The sequence below is a fragment of the Spinacia oleracea genome, chromosome 4, assembly GCF_020520425.1.
Source record: "Spinacia oleracea cultivar Varoflay chromosome 4, BTI_SOV_V1, whole genome shotgun sequence".
Taxonomy (NCBI): Eukaryota; Viridiplantae; Streptophyta; class Magnoliopsida; order Caryophyllales; family Amaranthaceae; genus Spinacia; species Spinacia oleracea.
In genome coordinates this window covers 64400988-64425928 of record NC_079490.1, presented here as the reverse complement: position 1 = coordinate 64425928, position 24941 = coordinate 64400988, and the positions used below count along the sequence as shown (strand labels likewise).

The window sequence follows — 24941 nt, the reverse complement described above, 5'->3', positions numbered from 1 at the left end:
TTAATAAACTTAAATTCTAGCATTCATGCATAATTCAATATTTATCAAGCATTTTATTCGAGTTTTGTGTTCCGACAGGTGTAAATAAAATGAATCCAAGAATCTGAAATCATTGAAGAATTAAGCACATTATGTATTTAAACTCAATTCTAAAATATTTTAGGTAAGTAAATCCTTTGCTAATAGTCTAGAAACTACTCTTGGTTGATAGGTACGTCTAAGAACTTATTAGGTAAACCTATCCCGTTTGCCATGACATAAAAGGACTCCTTCCCTATATCGTTGAGTTTCACCAAAACTAACATGTACTCACAATTATTTGTGTACCTTATCCCTTTAGAATCAACAAGTAACACCTCGCTATGGCGGAAAACTATTAATTAGATTGATGTAAAGGTTATCCAAGTAAGTGTTATTTTGGCATGGCACCTTTTAACTCAATTTATTTTTTTAATGTTTGGAACTTAGGGCTCTTACTATGTTGGTTAGATTTTAAGTGAACTAAAATCCTTAATCATGCAACATAATCAATCCATAATCTCATGCATAATTAAGAAATATTTAAAGCAATAAATAACTTAAATCATGCATAAGATTTAAATGTGATCTAGTATGGCCCGACTTCATCTTGAATCTTCAACTTCAAACTCTGTCTTGAAAATGGATTGGAAACTCCGTCTTGAATTTCACCATGGGAGGCGCCATTTTCATCAAATAGGATATGCTATAATTGAATCTAATTACAACTATTTGATGGTACGCAGACCATATTTAAATAAAACTTTGGTGCATTAGACCAATTTTACATTCAAATTAATGGTACGCATACCATATTTTCTATCCTACTTGGGCCATACTAGTCACTTTTCATAACCTGCAAAATAGTGCATTGACAATATACCATTCATCCATTCATTTATCAATGAATGGCCCACATAGCAAGTTAGTAGAAAAATTCATCCATCACATAAACATTTGCAGCAACTAATCAAAGGTTCCAACAATCTACAAATTATTCAACCTTATTAGTTCTAATCGAGTTGTTTTAACCTTAAAGGAACGTAGACCTAATCAAGAGTTTAATGACTAATAGCTCCCACTAAAACCAAGAATTTACATGCTTTACAAATTTTAAACATAAAGTTGTATTTCCTAGTCCAACCGGAAACATACAAATTTAATTAAAATTTAAAGCTCATATAAAATAATTTTTAAATCCCTTAATATTATTTTCTGTTGATTAAATTTAATTAATTAAATTTTATCGAGGTTTTTAATTTTATTGTAAAAATTAGTATAAAATAATTTATAATTATTAAATTAATTAAAATTAAATTTCGAGAAAAAATTAAATTACGAAATTAAATTTAATTAATATCGTTTTCAACCGAAACATAAAAAACGACCCAAAGTGCCAAGGTAAGGCCGTAGGCCGAAGCCCACGCCTCGCCAAGCAAGCCACGCCGCAGCGCCCATGGCCTGCTTTGTTGCTGGCCGAGTGACGCACCACATCAAGCAACGCACCAGCACTTGTTGTGCTTGTTGTTGCGCGCTGGGCAGGGGGCTTAGCGCAGCGTCACGCGAGCTCCCTTCCTCGTTGTGCTGCTTCATTGCCTCTTGCCTTGCGCTACGATGCATCGTCGCCTTTCTCGATCACCCGCACAGCACACACCGCACAGGCTCGTGCCCGCGCGCGCATGCTTGTGCTTGCTCGCTGCATCGTACCACGTGGGTGACGAGCTCCCTTGCTCGTCGTCGCATGCCCGCGCTATGCAACCGAACAAGAACAAGTCTTTAGAGCCCCAAATGTTGCTCCTCCGTAGAAAGTCCACAGCACGTTCGGATCCGCCTTAGGTTTAACCAACTAGGATTTTACATAAGGATTTATGTATTCGGGCGGGCTTGTACGTATTATGTTCTCCCTTGAACACAATGGGAATAAAGAATATGATTTCAATTCAATTGATGTGTATAATTATGAGGCCTGAGCTCTATATTTATAGTGTAGGAAATAAAGAATTTGAGTTTTACTAGGAATAAAATTACCAAACCTAATAGGATTGAAACTCTTATTCAATTATAATTGCAACTATAATTAAACTCTAAATTATTTGAATTCAAGTAAAACTAGGAATACTTAATCCAAGGTTCCTTGGGAATTAAGCAATCGGATATTTCTTGGAGCCCAAGACGAACAACCCCACACAGCCACTATGGCCCACGTGGGTTGCCCGAGTTACCTCGGCCCATGGCGCTGGGGCCCACTCCTCGCATGCCTCGCAGCTGCTGCACGTGAGCTAGGCGCAGCCCATGTGCTGCTGCCTTGTCGCAGACTTGGCGCGGCCCATGGGGTTGCTGCCTTGCTTGTAGCTTGGCGCGGCCTCATGGCTGCGGCCTTGGTCGCAGGGCGCGGCCTAATGGATGTTGCCTTTGCTTGTCGAGTGATGGGCCGGCTCGCTTGCCGGCTTGTCGCTCGTCGAGCTTCCGATTCGTTTTCCGATTCCGGAATTAATTTCCATTTCGAACAAATATTTACGTTTCCGTTAATATTTCCGATTCCGAAAATATTTCCGATTCCGGTAATATTTTCGTTTCCGGCAATATTTTCGATTCCGGCAATATTTCTATTTCCGATAATATTTTCCGATACGATCCATGTTTCCGTTTCCGGCAACATCCACGACTTAGATAATATTTATATTTCCGTCATGAACCATATTTCTGTTTCCGTCTATATCATCAATTCCAGACTATTCTTTATTTTGCCTTTTGACGATTTCAGCTCCCACTGGAACCGAGATCCGTCGTTTCTAAATGTTCATAAATGGAGTACTTAATGAATAATATATTCACTTAAATACTTGATCCTTTCAGTTACTATTTATGTGACCCTACGGGTTCAGTCAAGAGTAAGTCGTGGATTAATATTATTAATTTCACTTGAACTGAAGCGGCCTCTAGCTAGGCATTCAGTTCACTTGATCTCACTTAATTATTAACTTGTTAAGTAATACTGAACCGCATTTATTAGACTTAGCATTGAATGCATACTTGGACCAAGGGCATTATTTCCTTCACATAGACAAATGTAAATGGAGTTGCGCCAGTTGAAGTGCGAATTGAAGTTCGATACCGCAACAATTCAAAGTGTAGTTTCTAGGACAATCTTTATAATTGGTTATCTTTTTCATGATGATAGTCTTGACATTCTTGTTGGCCGCTTTGACTACCACATTTATATATTCAACATATGATGTAACATTGAATTGTAGCTTTGCAGAGATTGGAGTGTGAGTGCCGTCAGGAGCTATTAGGATTACTTCGACACCGCATCCGCATTGATTAGAAGCACCATCAAAGTGCAACGACCAACTGTCATCACTTGTCATTAGAATTTTCTCATCGGGTAGGCCGTAACTTTCTTCCTCAACTTCAATAGGAAAATCATCTAGGAAATCAGAGACGGTTGAACCCTTGATAGACTTTTGAGGGATGTATTTCAGATCAAATTCAGCTAGCATAACCAACCATCTAGATAGCCGTCCATTGAGAGCCGGTTTTTCGAATAAGACCTTGAGAGGATCTTCTTTGGAAATTATATGCACTGTATGAGAGAGCATATAGTGTCTGATTTTCTTTGTGGCCCAAACCAAGGTGATACTGAGCCTTTCGAGTTGAGTATATCTGGTTTCATACTAGAGTAGGTTCTTGCTCAAATAGTACACGATATTTTCTTTGCCTTCGATTTCTTGGACGAGCATGGCCCCAACTGCTGAGTCAGTCGTTTTAAGATAAAGCCTATGTGCGATACACGGTATTTTCGTCTTCAACGCTGGCGGATTTGAAAGATAGCCCTTGATTTCGTCAAATTCATGTTGACAGTCATTGTCCCATACCTTAGGCTCACTCTTGCGTAGTTTTCGAAACACTGGCTCACAGATCATGGTGAGCTTTGAGATGAATCTACTGATGTATTGTAATTTTCCAAAGAACCCCCGAATTTCTTTTTCATTCTCTGGCAGTTTCATATCTAGAATGGCCTTTATTTTGGAAGGGTCAGCCTCGATGGCCCGAGAACTGATGACATACCCGAGAAACTTGCCTGACGTTACCCCAAATGTATATTTTTTAGGATTGAGCCTCATATTATATGGTCTGAGTCTGTTGAAGAATTTTAGAAGCACTATTGTATGTGCATGACGTTCTTTGGATTTGACGATCATGTCATTGACATGCACCTCAATTTCCCTTTGCATCATGTCACTAATGATGGTTGTGGATGTTCTTTGATAAGTAGCCACCGCGTGCTTTAGTCCGAATGGCATAACTGTGTAGCAATATGTACCCCACCGAGTGATGAAGGTTGTTTACTCCATGTCTTCCTCTGCCACGGGAATCTGATTGTAGCCTGCATACCCGTCCATCAAAGAGAGTAAGGCATGATTTTCTGTGTTGTCAACCAAAATGTCAATGTGTGAAAGTGGAAAATCGTCTTTAGGGTTGGCCCTCTTAAGATCTTTGAAATCGACACACATTCGAACTTTTCCATCCTTTTTCGGAACCGGTACTACATTTGCAATCCATTATAGATACTTGGACTCTCGAATAAACTCGGCCTCTAATTGCTTAGAGACCTCTTCTTGAATTTTGAGGGAAACTTTCGATTTCATGCAACGGAGTTTCTGCTAAATGCGCTTTGAACCTCGAATGAGGGGAATTGTATGATGACCGATGCTTGGATCTACCCCTGTCATATCATGATTGGACCATGCGAAGACCTCTATGTACTTTGAAAGTAGCTTGACCAGATCATCTTGCTCTGCTTGAGATGGAGTTAAACTAATCTGGACTAGTTTTAGATTACTGTTGTTAGAAAGGTTAACTTTTTCTGTTTCCTCAATTATGGGCGTCCTGCTATCATGATTTTCCATAGCTTTTAAGATTTCAAGGTTAGTTTCTTGAGAAGCAAAGTTGTTTGAATTAGGAATGTGTTTTTAAGTTGGACATGAAGAGTAGGATGAAATTGAAGTATTATTGAGATTAGAAATCATTACATCGACATCTTTGACTTGAAGTTCGGCCTCTAAGGGCACTTGATTGATGCAAGACTTTAACCCTAGACTCTTCACTAGTAGAAAAAATGCCATTTGCAACCCACCATTTGCAACCCACACGATACATGATAGATGCGAAAAGTCTTTAGTCAATACGGGTCAAAGATTTAATGGATTTTTAACAACTTGTATGAATTCTAAACGCTGCAAAATAACTGAAAAAAATAATAAAAAGTTCTCGCAGCGCGGGGGTGAGTGGAAGCTGTGATTAAGTAGTGTAATTGCAACTTAGTCTTGAAATGGACGCGCTGTGATAATCGTTTTCAACCCAGCTGTTTCTCGAACTCTCCGGCATTCCCCCCCAAACCTTATCATTCCTCCCTCTCTCTCTCTCTCTCTATAACCTTCAGATCTACACTTTGTTAAGGTTTGAATCCTTCGTTTTACCGGTGTTCGAAGGAAAGTCTTCGTTGCCATCAGAGATTGAGCGAATTTCGGTGCTAATTTACCAAGAATTCCATAAATTAGGTCATGGATTGGTGTTTTTCCACTACATTTTGGAGCAACTCTCAGCGTTAAGGTTGGATGTCGTCGTTATCATAAAGTGTTTTATGGTTTCTTTTATCATCAGATCTGTGATTTTTGGTATCAATTTTCCTGACCTAGATTTTGTTGATTTTACACAAAAAACTCAACCGAAGGTGAACGGAGACTACTGAGAAGACGAACTCGCCGCTGCTATCAAAGATCCTAAATTTCAGGTTTGTTCCTCTTTCTCTCTCCTAAATCTTATGCCCTTTTCAGATTTTCTTTCCCCTAATTCGTTATTTTTGTTCTGAATAAAACTGAAATAAATTCATAAAAAGTATACAGAAGAGTCTGGATGAACTTGTAGATGAAGCTGGCGTGCTTCGTTAAATGCAGGGGAAGTTCGAGAATAAGATGAGGATGCCTAAAGGTGTGTAGTTTTAGGAATAATTCATTTCCAATAAATTGTTGTTTTCGTTGTTTGTTTGGTTGATTAGTTAATTTATTCTGTATGTTATTTTTGTTTGTTTGGTTGATTAGTTAATTTATTCAATCTGTTGATTCATTTTTCTTCGTTTGATTTGTGAATTGATTTATTTCGTTTGATTTGTTACTTTGAAGTAATGAAGGAGGGTTGTGGGTCCTCAAACAGACACCTTCCAGGCAAGCTAAAAAAAACAGTGCAAGATTTGAACTTTAGAATATCTTTCAAAGTTTTCTACATTTGATTCTCCCTAAAAATTTGATTTATTTGATTAATGTGATTTGATCTTCCAAAATTATTTATATTTGATTAATTTTGAAGAATACCAAACATTTGATTAATGTGATTTGTTCTTCCAAAATTATATACATTTGATTAATTTGAAGAACACCAAACATTTGATTTGCAGAGTTATTGAATTCACGGCACATTTTAATGTTTTTGTTGTCACTTGCATTGTTGATTTTAGTTGTAATAGACCTCTCTTGAAGATTGACTTACCTGGTTCACAATCCAGCAGTAGTATTTCCTTATCAGGGTCTGAGTTCTATCATATCTTTCATTTTTGACTGAGACTTAGCTAGTGTCTCTCCTTGTGTTTCTTAATATTTTTAAAATTGTTGTAGTAATAGTATCTTGATATTCACCTGTCGCTTTATCTAAAATTGCTCAACTGGGAATGATATTTGATGACATAAATGTTTGCAGGCTGACAAGAAGCCAACCATTACAGTCTTCAGCTTCCCTCCAGATAAAGGAAACGTTGGAACTGCTGCATACCTTAATGTGTTTGCCTCCATTTTCGCCGTCCTATCAGACCTCAAAAAGGATGGTTACAGTATTGATGGGCTCCCAAAGAGTGATTAATAGACCTTTCTCTTGGTTGGTTATAATTAGGTTTTCAATTCTTGAATAAAAAGTATGGCAATTTGTTTTCCTAGAGGTTGGTTCTAGAATTATTGTTGATGTCATAGCAGTGGTGAGTAAATGAATGCCTCTAGTCACTGAATATTTACCTAAACTCTTTAATAAGCATCTACAAGAAACATAAATCGTGTTAGAATATCAATACCACAAATATACTTCTGTCTGGTTATTTGGAATTCACACAATTCGTATTTGTTTGATTTTCGTATATTTAAATCACCTGTGATGAGATTTTCTTTGACCCGTGCAATTGGGTTATTTTGTTCTCCAACTTTTGGTTCTTTGAGATCTGTTTCTTATTTTATTGTCAAGTTCCGTTCAAATGGTTTGTTTCATCTTCTAAAACAGTTTTTAATGGAGTTGATGATCCAACGGCGAGTTAATTGATACAAACTGTAACAAATAATCCCAATTTGTAATACACAACTATATAATTCTGTTTTCTTGATAGGTTCCACTCCCTTTGACTTTCCATGTGTCTTGTAATTATCTTTTGTTTTGGGTAGAGTTTGCTAGCTGTTTATTCATTTGACTTGTTACATTTTTCTTATTTGGCGTCTTTGGCACTTTTATGATTATATCCATTTCAATGTTAGCTTTTAGTCTGCTGAACATTATGTCTGTTGTTCTGTAGCCGGCATCTTAATGGGACCTGCAGATAATGCCCTCTATACAATATATTCCTGTTTAACTGTCAATTAGAGATTGATAATCTTGCATCGTGTCCCCATTATTCCAATGAAGATGGTGTACTTCTCCCTACTTTGGGAGTTCATATCTAACATATAGACCCTTTGGTTTAGTGGATTAACTTGGTTTCTTGTCATGTTACTAACTGGAATATAGGATTCAGGTATGAATTTGTTGTGTGTCATACTGTCAATGCTTTGGATAGATGTTGAACAATAGGCTGCTAGCCTGCAACTGATTCACCCTTCACTACAGATGATGTATTTCTTGGTTGAGAAAGGGGGTTATGAAGGTGGTGTATATTAACTTTATTTTTTTGCATTTCTTAGGGATGGTCTTGCTTTTGGAGGGCTAGGTTTCGCTCCTTCCCCAACATCAGGGATCAGGTACTGTGCTTTTCTATTTTGAGAAATTTCTTCTTCTTTGAGGGGTGGGGGGGTGGGAGTTCAAGGTTTGTTTTGTTATTAATTTCAAAAATTAATTAAACAAATGATAACTTAAATTGGTCAGATGACCTTTATGTAAACATTACTTCAGTTGATGCGACAATCTTCCAGTTGATGCCTGCCTATTTTTTTTCTCAGGCCAGCGGCAGCTTCTAATCCCAATATTCCTGGTCCTATTGGTGGTCAGGGATCACCAAATGCATGGCAGCCTATGAGTCCGCAGAATCTGGGTCCATCTCCTAGTGCTGGTATCCATGGGTTTGGCAATCAGTTTCCTTCCTAGGTCTGGTGACACAGCAATTTCATCAACTCCTGTAAGTGAAATCTATGTTAATTATGGTATGCTTCTTGTTAACTAAAATTTGCACTTTCTTCTATATAAGATGGATGACTTTTGCTGAGATGTTCCAAGCCTAAAATTTTCTTGTATGCGCTCGAGCCTTTACCACCTGTTTGGTTAAAGGTCATATTTAAAGGGATGGTAATGTGCATATATGCCGTATCGTGCCCCATGTGACCTAACTCTGTTTAGTTACTGAGCCAGGCCTGATTTGGCCTAGCCTTGAATGGGCCAGCTCCAGGACAATTGTTTGTATGGATGAGAGTGTTGAAAGTCCCATGATATATGAAAGATCGGTACATTTCACCTGTTCTCTTTTTTTACTCGTCATTTTATTACCCTGTAGAAGCATGTAATTTATCTTATGTATCAGGCCAATATTTGAAGAATGCGACGCATGCCGATTTTAGTGTATATGAATTTTAGCGTTGCTCATATTATTGTTACCTCTCTATTTCCGGGTGAAGGTTTTCTGTCACGCTTTACATAAATGCCTGATTTTCTTCTATGATTGCTTATGCCTCCATAATACTAAGTTACTAAAGGTGATATATTGTGGAGAATATCAGAATATTGTTGGGTATTCTAGCTCCTGGCGTTGTTGAAGTTTTTATGCTTTAGTTATACGGATTTCAAAGCTTGTCATTAGTATAAGTGATCATGATTGCTGAGTACATAAGATTTAAGTAAGCACGGAGTATAAATTATTTACATATTCTTGTGTACATAGGGTTCTTTTGAGAAATTCAGTTGTGAATGCCATGACATCATATGCTCGTTTTGTTTCATTTATTTGTAGGATGTATTTTACTTTTCATGCTAAAAGATGAAAGATTGTTGTAAGTTAAACTTTTTCCAGTCCAGGTGGTTGCTGTTCTTGTTATATGTTTATTCAACTCTGCTGCTGCTGTTGTTCCATGTTCTTGAATTTCTGATTCTAGAATATAACCTCTTTAACTGCGATGATTATTTGTACAGTTATGGATACCACTTTGCAATTTTGCTCATAATACGATATTTGAGCATTTTTTTTTATCATTGGCTATATATTAATCAGTCATATCATTGCTTTTATGAACTTGTAAACTACTAATCCTTTTCTCTCAATTTCCCTAGATGCCTGGGAGACCGTCACAATTCTCTAATAATAATAACTACAGCCAGCAAGGCTACCGTCCTCGTGTGCCAAGCTACTGCTGCAGCTAGCGCTGCAACTTATGGGTATCAGGGTCAAGTAGATCCATCAGCTTATGCTGCAGCGGCTGGACAACAAGCTTATAGTGTTGCACCTGCTGGGACACAACAAGGCTATGCTCAGCCAGCTCCAACACAACCTGGTTATGACTAGTCAGCAGCGGCTCCTCAATCTGGTAGATATGCTACTGCTCCTACTGGTGCACCTGGTGCTTATGGAAAAACCTTATCTCCCCAGCCTCAACCTGGTTATCCACCGAATGATGCATCCCAGCAAGCGTACGCTGCACCACGATAATTTGATTCAGGTATTTCAAAGCATTTGCTGATCTTGTGGATTAGTTTGTAGTAGTTTTCTACTGTTGAAAAGACTTGAGCAGCATTTTTTAGCTAAGTAGATTTTTACGACTGGCAATTTTGTGTTCTTCCATTAGTTAGGAATGTACCGAGGATATCAGGATGTTGGAACCTGAAACCCGTTTCAAAAAAACAAATTGACTTCTATGTATAATGGTTTTCATTTCTTTGCCTGACTGTAATGTCGATTGTGTTAATCAAGCCACTTTCAGCCAACTTGCTCTTTTGATGGTCAACTTTTCTTAAATTAGTTAATTAAGTTTTTCAATGTTATCATTACTTACTAGTTCAATGATCTGGATACATTGAAATTTCTTGATCTGTAGAACCTTAATTGAAATCTGAGACACGTGTGTATTTGCAGATAACAACATACTGTTTACTATCATCCGCTTCTTCGGCGATTCCTATTACAAACATAATGCGGGAGGGAGCAGACAACATTTTCACAGATTCATCAGCAGCAGCCATAAGCATGTCTCTCCTGGCTTTCATTTCATTGGTTGCCATTTTGTGTTTATTGATTTAGTCAGGTACTGAGTATTGTTCATATGATTGTTTTAATTAGGATAGGAATGTTGATGTAATATGTAGATTGATTGAATATCAATTGTTGGTTTGGCTTAGAATGTGATGGTGGCTTGGTGTTTATTGCTATAATCAGGTGGTGGGTGTATTGCATTTGGTTATTTCACTCGGGATTATTCTGCCAATGGATTGTTCATCTGATTCTTTTTTTTGTAAAATAAATATACTATTTTCAACGCGTACTCTTGAGTGGATGCTGCGAATAGTTTCAGATATGTGGCTTTGAAACTTCTTTTTGCAACGCTTGCGAACTGCAAAGGGCTGCGAAAAGTGGACTTTTTGTAGCGCGTGTGAAATACCATGCGTTGTAATTAATGGCTTTTTGCAGCGTTTTTGTTCGCTGCAAATAAAAGCCCACTATTTGCAGCTATCACAATTACAGCGCTCAAAAACGCTAAAAAAAGCCCCTTTTACGCGCGCTGCAAATGACATTTTTTCTACTAGTGTTTGACTCGTCACTAGGACTTGAAAATTGAAAGACAGACTCTGGACTTGAAAAACCCTAATCATAAATGTAGTTATCAGGATATTCCCAGATGTCTTCATCATCATCATTGTAGTAGAAGAGGTTGTTGCAATAGATCTTCGAAGCTTGATCCCAGACTTAGTGCCAGGAACTGTATGGAAATGAAGCAAAGAAGCTCTTGTTTGCAATGTTGAGACTCATGAGGAACATTTTGATGAATCTTCCTACTAGCAGGCTAGGTCGGATATTGTAAGCAAGGACAATCCACCGGTAGTAATAGTCATGGATTGATTCATCCTCTCCTTGGCGCAGAGCCAGTGTTTGCCTGATGAGGGTGCTTTTGTAGTTGAATCCATTGGGTGTGAATTAAATCAGGAAGGACCGTCTAGTAGCTCCTCGAGTCAGGATCCCCCGAATAGAACATCAAAATTAGCCGGTATGTCGATGACCATGAACTCATCTTTGTTACGGTAGGACCCAACAAAGAAGACCAGCTCCAGGACCCCCAGAATTTTGTATGAAACACCATGAAGCCTGATTGCTTATTCCATGGTTAGCATTAGAGCATACTCAATGAACCCTATGGCCTTGAGGGTTGAAAGAGGACAAATGTTAACTTGGATGTCAGAGGTTACGAGGCTTGGGGATCACCCAATCATAAAGGTGTGGCATCAAATGGTGGAAGTTTGCGACCACTTGTTCGAAAGATGGCTTGTAAATTGTAGAAATCATGTTATATGGGAAGTCATCTTCCTCATCTCCGCAATCATTGGAGATGGCTAGGACCGATGGAGGTTTCTTGGCTCCCGGAGGCAAAGGTAGTGTCTTGTTGTCTACCTTGTTCTGGATTAGATGCTTAAGCTTGAAACAGTTTTCAATGTCATGCCCATTTACCCATTGGAACTTGCAATAGGCGTTTGGGTCCCAGCTTTTGGATCTTTTGTCAACCGGAGGATCCTCTTTTGGACCGATAGGAGTAATCAGTTCTCTACCAACCGGTCTAAAGCGTCCGAATAGGACATACCCAGATTAGTGAAAACCCTCTGGGGCCTGCTCTAGAAGTTGCGTTGATTAGTGTTACCTTTGTTGAAATGACTTGAATTTTGGAACTGACCATGAGGAGCTTCTAAAGCGTTGCCCTCATGGACCTTGGATGCTGCTTCAGCCTTTTTACCCTTCCACTTTTCAGCTTGTGGAGTTGGTGTTGTGGGTGCTTTTAAAAGATCGTCTCTAAAGTCGACCCCGATGTCATAAGTCTTCTTGAAGCTTTCCAGGCCTAAATACTTCATGTAGGTATTATACTTTGGAACGAGTTTGGCGATGAAGATCTTCACCAATTCCTTTTCAGAAGGCCGAGTTACCATTTGAGAACCCATTTCCCTCCACCGGTTGAGATAGGTGGTAAAACCCTCCTGGTGCCCCTGCCTAAGCACTTCCAGGTCTCGGGGAGTTGTTTGCAATTGTATGTTCGGATGGTATTGTTCCATGAAGGCATGGGATACAGCATCCCAGGTACTAGTCTCATGATCTTTCAGGGAGTTGTACCACTTCTGGAAAACTGGTTGCAAGGACGTGGGGAACACTACAGGGTATAGGTCCTGATCAACCCCCTTGATTGTCATTGTGGCTATGAAGTTCTTGTGATGGTATTTGGGATTGTCTGTTGACTTAAACTTAGGGATATCATTGGCGGAGAAATTGTTGGGAAAATTGACCTTCCCCTTGAGATCATCCTCCACCGAGGTGTCAAAGTAGTTTTCCCTGTTAGTTACCCGGTTGACCATGCTTTCGATCTTCTTAGTAAGATCAACTGGAGCTTTCGCTTATTCCATGACACCCAGGTGGTTACCCATAAGCTCCATATTGGTATTGAGGCTGGCTACGGATTCCATGAGATGGGTAACCTAATCAAAAACTGCCATTAGTTCTTGAATTGGTTCTTGAGAGGGGTTTGAAGTTTGGTTTGTTGAAGATGGACTTGTTGTCTGTTCGATGTCGGCTATAATGGAGGCTAGGACTGATGAAGCTCTCTTCAGTCTCTCTCTTTTTTGGCGAACCCACAAAATCCTTTGGTTCCTTTAGAAACATATGTCACGGCATGACTAAATTTTGGACTTCCCGACACATGACATGATATGCATGCAGAGGAATGAGACCTGGACTAACTCTAAGTGCCACTCCGAATATTCAAGATTTTGGACATTGTTGTTGTATTTCTATGGGGAGTTCCAACCCTTTAAAATTTGAATTTGTATCTGGATTTACAACCCATTGGAAATATTTCAGAGGAATTTGAACCCATTCGACTTTGTACTTGTATCGGGAGTTGCAACCCGTTGGAAATGTTTGTAGAGGAGCTTTATTCTTTTGTATTAAGTGAAGGCTACATAAGAATTTAAAATATTTAGGAGGGAGTTTCAACCCGACCTTTGGACTTGGAATATTTTAGGGGAATTTCAACCCGACAATGGAACTTAGAATATTTTAGGGGAATTTCAATCCGGCAATAGAACTTGAAATATTTCAAGGGGATTTCAACCCGGCAATAGAACTTGAAATATTTCAGGAGGATTTCAACCCAACAATAGAACTTGGAATATTTAAGGGGAATTTCAACCCAAAAATAGAACTTGGGATATTTTAGGGGGATTTCAACCCCAACAATAGAACTTGGAATATTTTAGGGGGATTTCAACCTATTAATAGAACTTGGAATACTTTAGGGAGATTTCAACCCAACAATAGAACTTGGAATATTTTAGGGGGATTCAACCCAACAATAGAACTTGGAATATTTTAGGGGATTTCTACCCATGGGGAAATTGAATTTGTATTATTTCTAGGGATTTTCAACCCATGAAATGGTTTTCGGAATTTGGCATTAGATTTGTATTATTTCTAGGGATTTTCAACCCATTGGAAATATTTTTGGAACTTTTATGGGGTTTGGATTTTTTCAAGGGATTTTCAACCCATTGGAAATATTTTGGAATTATTTCTAGAGATTTTCAACCCGTTGGAGGAGATTGAATTTTGTACTATTTCAAGGGATTTTCAACCCAATTGTAGTTTTTGGATTTTGTATTATTTCTAGGGATTTTCAACCCAATGGAAATGTTCTTGGATTTTGTATTATTTCTAGGGATTTTCAACCCATTGGAAATGTTGTGGAATTATTTCTAGGGATTTTCAACCCATTGGAGGAGATTGAATTTTGTATTATTTCTAGGGATTTTCAACCAAATGGTAGTTTTTGGATGTTGTATTATTTATGGGGATTTTCAACCCATTGGAAATGTTTTTGGGATTTATATTTGAGAGTAATGAAAGGCAAGGATCTTTGAAACTTGAAATTGAATTTAAAACTTGAGTTTGATTTGGAAATTTAATTTGGAAATTTAATTTGGAATTCGAAAAGGGAAGTACTTTTTTTTAAAAAAAGAAGAAGAGACCTTGAATATTTGAATTTGAAATTTGAAGGTTTTGGAATTTTTGAACTTGAAAACCCGGCATTATGCCGCCATGGGTTTAGGGCATTTTAAATTTGGATTGGAACTTGATTTTTTAAGGGTTTTGAATAGGAATTTGGAATTTTAAAATCCGTTATTACGCCATCATGGGTTTGGACATTTGACCTTGGGATTTTGAACATAGGACATCGACTTGAAATCTTGACTTGAAAATCCGGCATTACGACGCCGTTTGGATTTTTTGAAACTTGGATTTGGAAATTTGACTCAGAAATCCGGCATTACGACGCCGTTGGATTTTTTGGAAATTTGACTCTTAAATCTGGCATTATAAAACCGTTGGATTGGATTTTTGAATTTGGCATTTGTGCGTGAGGCGTGTATAGGGGTTATGTATCACATGGAGTGGCACTCCTAGAAGACCTAAATCGGCGATTTTAGATGCATGAGGTTTGTATGATACTCCTAGCACTAGAGGAAAAAACTTGATAAGTTGCTCTTAAAAGTGGCTTATAAGTTGCCCTTCGAAAGTGCCACCAATGGGGGGGTCACTTTTGTAAAATTATCAAAAGTTGCCCTTAACAAGGGCAACTTATAATCTTATAAGGTGCCCTTGTTTGCAACAAGGGCAACTTATGTGAAACTTATAAGTTGCCCTTGTTGCAACAAGGGCAACTTATAAGCTTCACATAAGTTGCCCTTGTTGCAAACAAGGGCACCATATAAGCTGCACATAAGTTGCTCTTGTTGCAAACAAGGGTAACTTTTGATTTATTTTTTTTTTGTTAAAAAAAACAAAATTCTGCAATATAATTCCTAATATTCCGCAGTATAATTTTTGATTTTGCAATATAATTTATGTTTCATCAAACATCAGCTTGACATTCTCAAAAATGATATAAATTTCAAATTTCCAATAATATTACCGAATTAATTCAAATGTAATTAATAAAATCGATAAATAACAAAATAATGTAAGAGTCACGAATAACTACAAGCCTTCTCTATTTATTACACTGAGGGTACTTCACAATTGTTGAAGTAAATAGCCCACTTGTCTCGAACTTCATCCAACTCCTTTTTGGTAAAGGGCCCCTCCCTTGGAGTTTTGAAAACCTTTAAAAGAGCACCGTACATGCAAACCAATAAATTAAATTAAGTTTCATATGCGAAAACAAAAATTATATTGGTCGCGAAAACAATTATATTGGCCAAAAATGACATTTTTGAACCCAACTACCAACAAACGAACCTCTTTCCACATTCTAACCCTTTTTCATGATTTATATGATTAGTCAGATGATTATAAGACTCATTTCAAGTTCGTTATGCATGCCTATTGGTCATTTGGGTCGATATAGGTCATTTATGGCCAAAAATGGCATTTTCGATCCCAACTACGAACAAACGAACTTATATCCACATTCTAAACCTTTTTCATGATTTAGATGATTAGTTATATGATTATAAGACTCATTTCAAGTTCGTTATGCACGCCTATGGTTCATTTGATAGGTCATTTATGGTCAAAAATGGCATTTTCGATCTCAACTACCAACAAACAAACCTATATCCATATTATAAATATTTTTTATGATTCTTATGATTAGTTATATGTTTATGAAACTCATTTCAAGCTCGTTATGCACGCCTAAGTGTCATTTGGGTCGATATAGGTCATTTATGGCCAAAAATGGCATTTTCGATCCCAACTACCAACAAACGAACCTATTTCCATATTCTAAACGTTTTTCATGATTCATATGATTAGTTATATGATTATAAGACTCATTTCAAGTTCGTTATGCACGTCTATGGTTCATTTGGGTCGATATAGGTCATTTATGGTCAAAAATGGCATTTTCGATCCCAATTACCAACAAACAAACCCATATCCGGCCATATTCTAAATGTTTTTCATGATTCTTATGATTAATTATATTATTATAAGACTCATTTCAACTTCGTTATGCACGCCTAAGGGTCATTTGGGTCGATATAAGTAATTTATGGCCAAAAATGGCATTTTCGATCCCAACTACCAACAAACGAACTTATATTCAAATTATAAACCTTTTTAATGATTAATATGATTAGTTATATGTTTATGAAACTCATTTCAAGTTCGTTATGCACACCTAAGGGTCATTTGGGTCGATATAGGTCATTTATGGCCAAAAATGGCATTTTCGATCCCAACTACCAACAAACGAACCTATTTCAATATTCTAAACGTTTTTCATGATTCATATGATTAGTTATATGAATATAAGACTCATTTCAAGTTCGTTATGCACGCCTATGGTTCATTTGGGTCGATATAGGTCTTTTATGGTCAAAAATGGCATTTTCGATCCCAACTACCAACAAAAGAACTTATATTCAAATTATAAACCTTTTTAATGATTAATATTATTAGTTATATGTTTATGAAACTCATTTCAACTTTGTTATGCACGCCTAAGGGTCATTTGGGTCGATATAGGTAATTTATGGCCAAAAATGGCATTTTCGATCCTAACTTCCAACAAACGAACTTATATCCACATTCTTAACCTTTTTATGATTTATATGATTAGTTATATGATTATAAGACTCATTTCAAGTTCGTTATGCACATCTATGGGTCATTTGGATCGATATAAGTCATTTATGGCCAAAATGGCATTTTCGTTCCCAATTACCAACAAACAAACCTATATCCATATTCTAAATGTTTTTCATGATTCTTATGATTAATTATATTATTATAAGACTCATTTCAACTTCGTTATGCACGCCTAATGGTCATTTGGGTCAATATAGGTCATTTATGGCCAAAAATGGCATTTTCGATCCCAACTACCAACAAACGAACCTATTTCCATATTCTAAACGTTTTTCATGATTCATATGATTAGTTATATGATTATAAGACTTATTTCATGTTCTTTATGAATGTCTATGGTCATTTGGGTCATTATCGGTCATTTTTGTCCAAAAATGGCATTTTCGATCCCAACTACCAACAAACGAACCTATTTCCATATTATAAACCTTTTTAATGATTCATATGATCTGATTAGTTATATGTTTATGAAACTCATTTCAAGTTCGTTATGCATGCCTAAGGGTCATTTGGGTCGATATAGGTCATTTATGGCCAAAAATGGCATTTTCGATCCCAACTACCAACAAACAAACCTATTTCCATATTCTAAACGTTTTTCATGATTCATATGATTAGTTATATGATTATAAGACTCATTTCAAGTTCGTTATGCACGCCTATGGTTCATTTGGGTCGATATAGGTCATTAATGGTCAAAAATGGCATTTTCGATCCCAATTACCAACAAACAAACCTATATCCATATTATAAATGTTTTTCATGATTCTTATGATTAGTTATATGTTTATGAAACTCATTTCAAGTTCGTTATGCACGCCTAAGGGTCATTTGGGTCGATATAGCTCATTTATGGCAAAAAATGGCATTTTTGATCCCAACTACCAACAAACGAACTTATATTCAAATTATAAACCTTTTTAATGATTCATATGATTAGTTATATGTTTATGAAACTCATTTCAAGTTCGTTATGCACGCCTAAGGGTCATTTTGGTCGATATAGGTCATTTATGGCCAAAAATGGCATTTTTGATCCCAACTACCAACAAACGAACCTATTTCCATATTATAAATCTTTTTCATGATTCATATGATTAGTTATATGTTTATAAGACTCATTTCAAGTTCGTTATTCACGCCTATAGGTCATTAGGGTCCATATAGGTCATTTATGGCCAAAAATGGCATTTTTGAACCCAACTACCAACAAACGAACCTCTTTCCACATTCTAACCCTTTTTCATGATTTATATGATTAGTGAGATGATTATAAGACTCATTTCAAGTTCGTTATGCACGCCTATGGGTCATTTGGGTCGATATAGGTCATTTATGGCCAAAAATGGCATTTTTGATCCCAACTACCAACAAAAGAACCTATTTCCATATTCTAAATGTTTTTCATGATTTATATGATTAGTTATATATTTATTAAACTCATTTCAAGTTCTTTATGCAAATCTAAGGCTCATTTTGCTTGATATAGGTCATATTTGGCCAAAAATGGCATTTTCAATTCCAAATATCAACAAATGAACCTAAGGACACTTTCTAAATCTTTTTTATGTTTGATATGATTAGTTAGAGGTTACTAATATTAATAATCTCTACTTGAACTGACAAATATATTATTCAAGAGGTAACATCCTAGAAAGTTTGCATCCTATTGAGGCAACATAGCCTTTTCCTAATGCCTCAAAAACTTCATCGGGGAAACTTGAATTCTATACATCTACCAAGCTAAATACTGATTTAAAGCAAACAGACATGAAAGCAAAATACAAGAAAAGGGTTTCACACATTCATATTTTGATCTCCATAGGTAATAATGTATTCCCTTTGTCTGCATCTAGTAGTAACATGGCTAGTTCAAAATTACACAAGCATAGAAATAGTCCTAAATGATGAACGGTTGAAGTGTAATAACTGTAATGATCAGCAGCTGAACATATCAGTTTTTGGTGTGTTCAGAAGCTGATCTGCTGCTGCTAATCTGCTGTTGAACATATCAGAAACTGATCTGTTCAGCTGCAGATCAGCTGCTGAACACATCAGTTTCTGATCTGTTCAACTGCTGAACTGCTGCTGCTGATCAGCAACTAAACATATCAGTTTTTGATGTGTTAATCAGCTGATCTGCTGCTGCTGATCTACTGTTGAATAGATCGGAAACTGATCTGTTCAGTTGCAGATCAGCAGCAGCAGATCAGTTTCTGATCTGTTCAGCAGCTGATCTGCTGCCAGGCTGCCATAAGTCCCTCGACATTAAATTAAACTCAAGATGGTTCCCAGGCTGCACGTTAGACTAAACCAGCAAGACACAATACTGGTGCCAAATTTTTAGATTCTTTTGTCTCTAAGATTTTAGAAACCTATCAAACAACTACCAATTAATTAGAGCCTAGTCGTGTCCTTATATATCATTTTACATGTTTAAAAAACATAATGTAATAGATCTTAAGCAATACAGAGAAGAGAAGACCCACAACAACAACAATAGTATAGCAGAAGCAGTACAGAAACAGTAGCAGAGCAACAACAACAGCAGTACAGAAGGATAGCCATGGCCTAAACCCTAAACATCTAAGATAACACATAAATAGGTGGTCCAACACAACCCAACATAAGCATTCTCCGTTTTAAAAATTCTACACTCTCGTTTAAGAAAAATAGTCAAGTACAACATGTAACGAAAAACATAATGTAATAGATCTTACCCAAACTGTGACAAAGAACTCTTAAGTTATTTTCGTTCCCTTTCAAACTCTCTTCCGACATCAACTTGTTTATCTCTTCACATTGCAATAAGATCAATAAGGCTGATTCACCTAGTTTTAACTGCTGATGTTACTTGATGGAGTTTCCTATTCCACAAACAGATGGTAAAAGTAAGTGTTGATGCAACACGATCAAGTAAACTAGACTTAAACCATCAATCACACAGGTAAATACAATATAAGTTCTAGAACTCTTAGAACTTATGCTTGTAGCACCAAGCTTTTTACTAGAAAGCCACTGCATCATAAAACTGAGTTTGAGAAAACTGGCAGCTAGATTAGAAGGGATTTCAGGTGATCCTTTCACTGAAATTTGTATATCAAATGTGTCTATATCATTGGCTGCTAAACCAAAAAAAATTCAGTGGGCTTGTACTAATTTTGCTGGGATTTCGAGTGGTGTATCACCTAATCCTTGTGATGCGTTGGCCGATCAAGGAGCAGATCATATAATAATAAATGTAATTAGTAAAGTTCTGAATAGTAATCAATTTATTTTCTTAATAGTAAAATCATACATTAGGAAATGGTAAATATTCGTGTCACTTGATTAGACAGTTGAGTAGAAAGTTGAAATGAAAGTTAAAATTCTCATGAAGAATTCTACTAACATAGAGGACATTCGGTAAATTTACTCCACTTCATGGGAAATAAAATTTTCTACAAACTTCCACTTCTTACATTCACATCAAACAAACAACTCCTCAAACTTTTACTTTCCAAAAAGTATTACTTCCCATGAATTGAAATCCAACCAAACCCAAAATGTAAAAGTCAACATTCACAGGCTTAGATAACATTGAGTTAGACCACAATCATGGTGTTATGATTTAAATAAAAATGATTCTACTGTATGTTCTGCTGATAATATCTTGTTGAAACTTTCAACTATGTTTGTGTGCTGCATACGCTGCTCTTCTGTCAAAACTAAGTACAAAACAGAGAGAAAAAAACAAAACTCGGCCCAAAAAAGTCTTACAAGTTATTGTTATTGTCGTTGTTGTATTGTTGACTAATAGTCTTACAAGTTTTTTAGGCTCAATTCATTAATAAAATCTTACCTTTTACGCCCCAAAAAAAACAAATAAATCATGCTAGGAAGGTAATAAGTAGTCTTTTTTTTTCTTTTTTGGCAAAGTGTAGTCTTTTCAAAGTGTAGGAACTCAAGATAGGCAAGTGTTAGCCTCGTCACACTGCCCCTCCACTATTCTCTACCTCCCACTAAGATATACTTCCTCCGTTCTTATTTAAATGACACAATTGGGTTATGTACACTATTCACACAAACTCATTTGACTTCCTTTTGTGATTTATACAAAAACATAGTCGTGTGGGGTCTTATTAGATTCGTCTCAATAAATATTTTTTAAATATAACTTTTTATAATTTTTTCTTATCCATAATTGAAGATTTGAAATCTTGCATTGATAAATGTACCTAAATAATTATGTCATTTAAAAAAGAACGGAGTAAGTATATATTAAAAAAATCATTAAAAAATTCTGGAGCATGATACCAAAATATATTTTATTACGATCCTTTCCGCTCTTCACCTTAAGTTTAAATGTCTGTTGTTTAACATGTAAGCATCTAAAAGAATTCTTTTCGAGTTACCTTATCATAGATAAAATAAGGAATAAGATTTTATTTCACGATCAACTAACTAGCAAACTATAAAACTGGAGGAATATGAGTTCCTCCTACAATCAGCAAATTATTAGGCATCCTTTCCTGTTGTACCAGGTTCATCGATATAACTATTCAAATTCAAAGAACTTATGCAGCTCTACAAGTTTTTACCAAGATTCACAAGTAGATATTTGATAGTTACCCCTATTAAAATATTGTGCCGCTATGCCTAGATTTCAGCAACAACTTCCTCACTTGTTAAAGATCCCAAATATTGCAATAAATTTTGTACCTTATGCTAATTTAGAATTGTGTAAGCTGTTCAAGCTTGCGGTTCTGGAAAAACGTGTAGCGCCCTTTACCACTGGACTCAATCTCCTCACTATTTCTCCTGCCTCCTGTGAAGCCAAGACTGCTGAGCTTGAGCTGTCGCTTGCCATTTTTGTTAGCTGTACCATCCTCGTCCAATGCGCTATCAGCTTCCCTACAGAAAAATAAGGACAATGATAACACACACAGAGAGATATACCCGCAAGAAATTATTTACTTGTAAAGCAATCTCATAAAATCAGCAGATGCTTGTGTGTGTTTGTGTTTTGTCTCAAGGATAGCAAAATGTCAAAACAGCTAGAGGTATCATAACTGCTAAAAAATGTTAAAAGTATATATCCCAAATACTTAAGCCACAGTTTCTCCCTTACTCGGAATCTGAACACATCCAAGAAATCGAAATGTGCATTTGCCGCACAGGGAGAGGCTTTATCTTTATACTTATTTATCACCCAGAAAACAAATGTGAGCTAAACATATAGTAATACAGCCTAATGTTATTTAGTCAGCAAAAGGTTGAGACTTGCTGGAAGCTCGCAGTAAACAATATGCCCATATATTTGCTACTAAACCTCAATAACGGATTACATAAGTCATCTCTCCCACTATGATTATGCTTAATTGTCAGGATGCTGGCTTGAGCACCTGTAAATTGATTTGGAAAGGGGATGGAGCAATTGACTTCTTTGAACAAGTTAAGGTAGACTATGCAAATCTACTGAGATGTTATTGAAATTAAACTATTGAGAAATTGGCCGTCAAAGAGATCAAGAAGAATGAGATGAAGTGGATAATAAAATGGTTAGAGGAGATCCTTGATAACATTTCCAACACCTTATAAATAAAACTATTGAGAAATTGAACTGCATAAAATTCCCACTAAAATAATTTGTTCACAAATGAAATTTCAGGGCATGATTATCAAATAACCCTTCAAAATCCCGAAATAAACTATGACTGATTGAAGCAAATTTCATCAACAAACCATCCAAATCAATTGATCAATACATTTCAAACTAAACACAAGCTACAATTTCATCAGTCATTCGAAAATTTTACAAGAAGGGCAAAGCGAAATTAACCTAATCGTGATACACTGGCCAGAAAGCCGCAACGAAAACCACCACCACCGCCAGCCCCATCAGCAAAATCCGTCCAAAATCCTTGAACAAACCACCCCCACAGGCAGCCCCATCAGCAAAAGCCGCCCAAAAGGTGTAGAATTAGCTAATAAATTGGCGAATTGAGAAATTAAATCCACGATATTAAAGAATTAAAATTCAAAAAATGGATGGAAATAGACCTATTGAGAATCGATGTGGGCGGTATGAAGTTTAATGTGGAGATGAAGGTCTGGAGGAAATCTGTTGAGGATGATACAGTCGTCGCCATAAACGGCCGGCTTCTGCAGGTATAGAGTTCGGGGGGAGAATTTTGAGTGTGGGAGAGCAGCAAAGCAACGAGAAGAAAAAGGGAGCAGCGAGAAGAGAAGGGGAGTACAAAACATTTACTTTTTATTTTTTTTGTTTTACTTTTTGTCAATTAAAAGATGCTCTTGTTAGATAAGGGCAGCTTTTAATTTATTTATTTTTAAATGTAACCATTATAAGTTGCTCTTGTTGTATAAGGGCAACTTTTGATGAGCAACTTATAAGGGTTTTTCCTCTAGTGTAGGGGTTAGGTTTCCTAGTTGGAGGCTAATGGTTTTGGCAAAGCTAGAACTCGGGGTTAGCCATTCACGCGTGCAAAAGACGCCCACTCAATGCACATATAGCACATTGTCACACTAGCATGAATATGAATGAGACATGCAAAGTTCTCAACCTAAGGTCAGTCTGTGTTTTGTATGATGCAAATAGTCGGCTTAGGAGGCAAAAAGGTCCTTGACTGAGAGGTGGATCCGGTAACAAAGCACCTCCACCCAAGGGATGTGTTTGTTGGAGAACAACCTCCATGCAAGATGTAAGGAACATCAAACAAATGTCAAGGTTCGGTGGGCTCAGAAGTGGTCATACTCTTTGGTCGGGAACCGTATGGAGAGTGACCACTCCTTTACCCTCGGGGCTAGCCCGAATGTAGAACACATTCGTATGGGCGAAGGTAGAAATTCATTTTACACAAATAGTACTTTGGGAAACATGCATGAGATGCCTAGAATCACAATTGTATTTGAATTTTGTATTTGAAAGGCCCACCTTTCAGCGTTCTTTCTCGAAGTTTGGGAGCGCTCTTTCGAAAATCAAGATTTGAGCTAAACTCCCATTCAAACTTTGGGAAGAACGAGCAAAGGGCCACTGTGAGCCACTACGCCAAGTGAAGACAGATGCGCCAGGTGCTATACCAACGCCCAACGCTTGAGCGTGGTAGTGGCGGTTTGCTCAAAATTACTTGGTGTTCGAATTTGAAGTTTAGGACTCCCCAGTTGAGTTGCCAAATTGTAGGGGTTTATTTTCATACATGGTACCTTTTATTTTCGTAAAATTTTATATGTTGTATTTTTGAATTTCGAAATGCAAGTTAGGGGAATTTGATGAACCCCGATTAGGACTCATCAAAGACCTAAACTTTGCCCGATTTATCGAAGAGGAAAACTCGTAGTTTTGACTTTGTTTTTTACAACCCCACCCGATCAAAGGGAGCCAAAATCTAGAGTTGTCCTAGTGACGTTATCCAGTTTTTAACATTTGAAATATAAAAACTCAATATATAAAAGTCTACGTAAAGACCCCTACGACTTTCAAATATTGAACTTTGGCGGAGTCACCACCAAACATATTAAGCGTCCTGTTTGGAAGGACCAAAGTTGAGTCTTTTTTTGGACAAGGCATTGAATCTTGAAACCGAATGTGTGAGATTCGGGTACGGGAACGGGAACGAACCGCTTATTTTGGTAGGCTTTAGAAATACATTAGAATAAAATACAAGGATTGTTTTGCGAAATCCTAATCATGGCACTAGTTTGGTTGAATCGTGAATTTTAGAATCATTGAAATTTCTACTTGTACGTGGTCACTTTGCGTTAAAGTTAATTTAAGGAACCTAAAGCCGGT

General features: G+C 36.9%; 2 long non-coding RNA genes across 8 annotated transcripts; one reads left to right on the top strand and one right to left on the bottom strand.

Moving 5' to 3' along the window:
- The first annotated feature begins 5283 nt into the window (after positions 1-5283).
- On the top strand, positions 5284-10802 carry LOC110799592 (uncharacterized). 7 transcript variants are annotated; one of them, XR_002536421.2, is made up of 8 exons: positions 5294-5634; positions 5756-5815; positions 5921-6012; positions 6775-6925; positions 8013-8069; positions 8268-8443; positions 9586-9971; positions 10385-10802. It is a non-coding gene; the product is annotated as an uncharacterized lncRNA (long non-coding RNA). The 7 variants fall into 7 exon arrangements; XR_008932336.1 differs by having other exon boundaries at positions 5721-5815; positions 6775-6948; XR_002536418.2 differs by having other exon boundaries at positions 5295-5634; positions 6775-6948.
- A 4571-nt stretch (positions 10803-15373) lies between these two features.
- Positions 15374-22646, bottom strand: LOC130459280 (uncharacterized). The gene is made up of 4 exons (XR_008918557.1): positions 22537-22646; positions 21854-22045; positions 19873-20019; positions 15374-15660 (listed from the first exon to the last, which is right to left on the bottom strand). It is a non-coding gene; the product is annotated as an uncharacterized lncRNA (long non-coding RNA).
- Positions 22647-24941: the final 2295 nt, after the last annotated feature.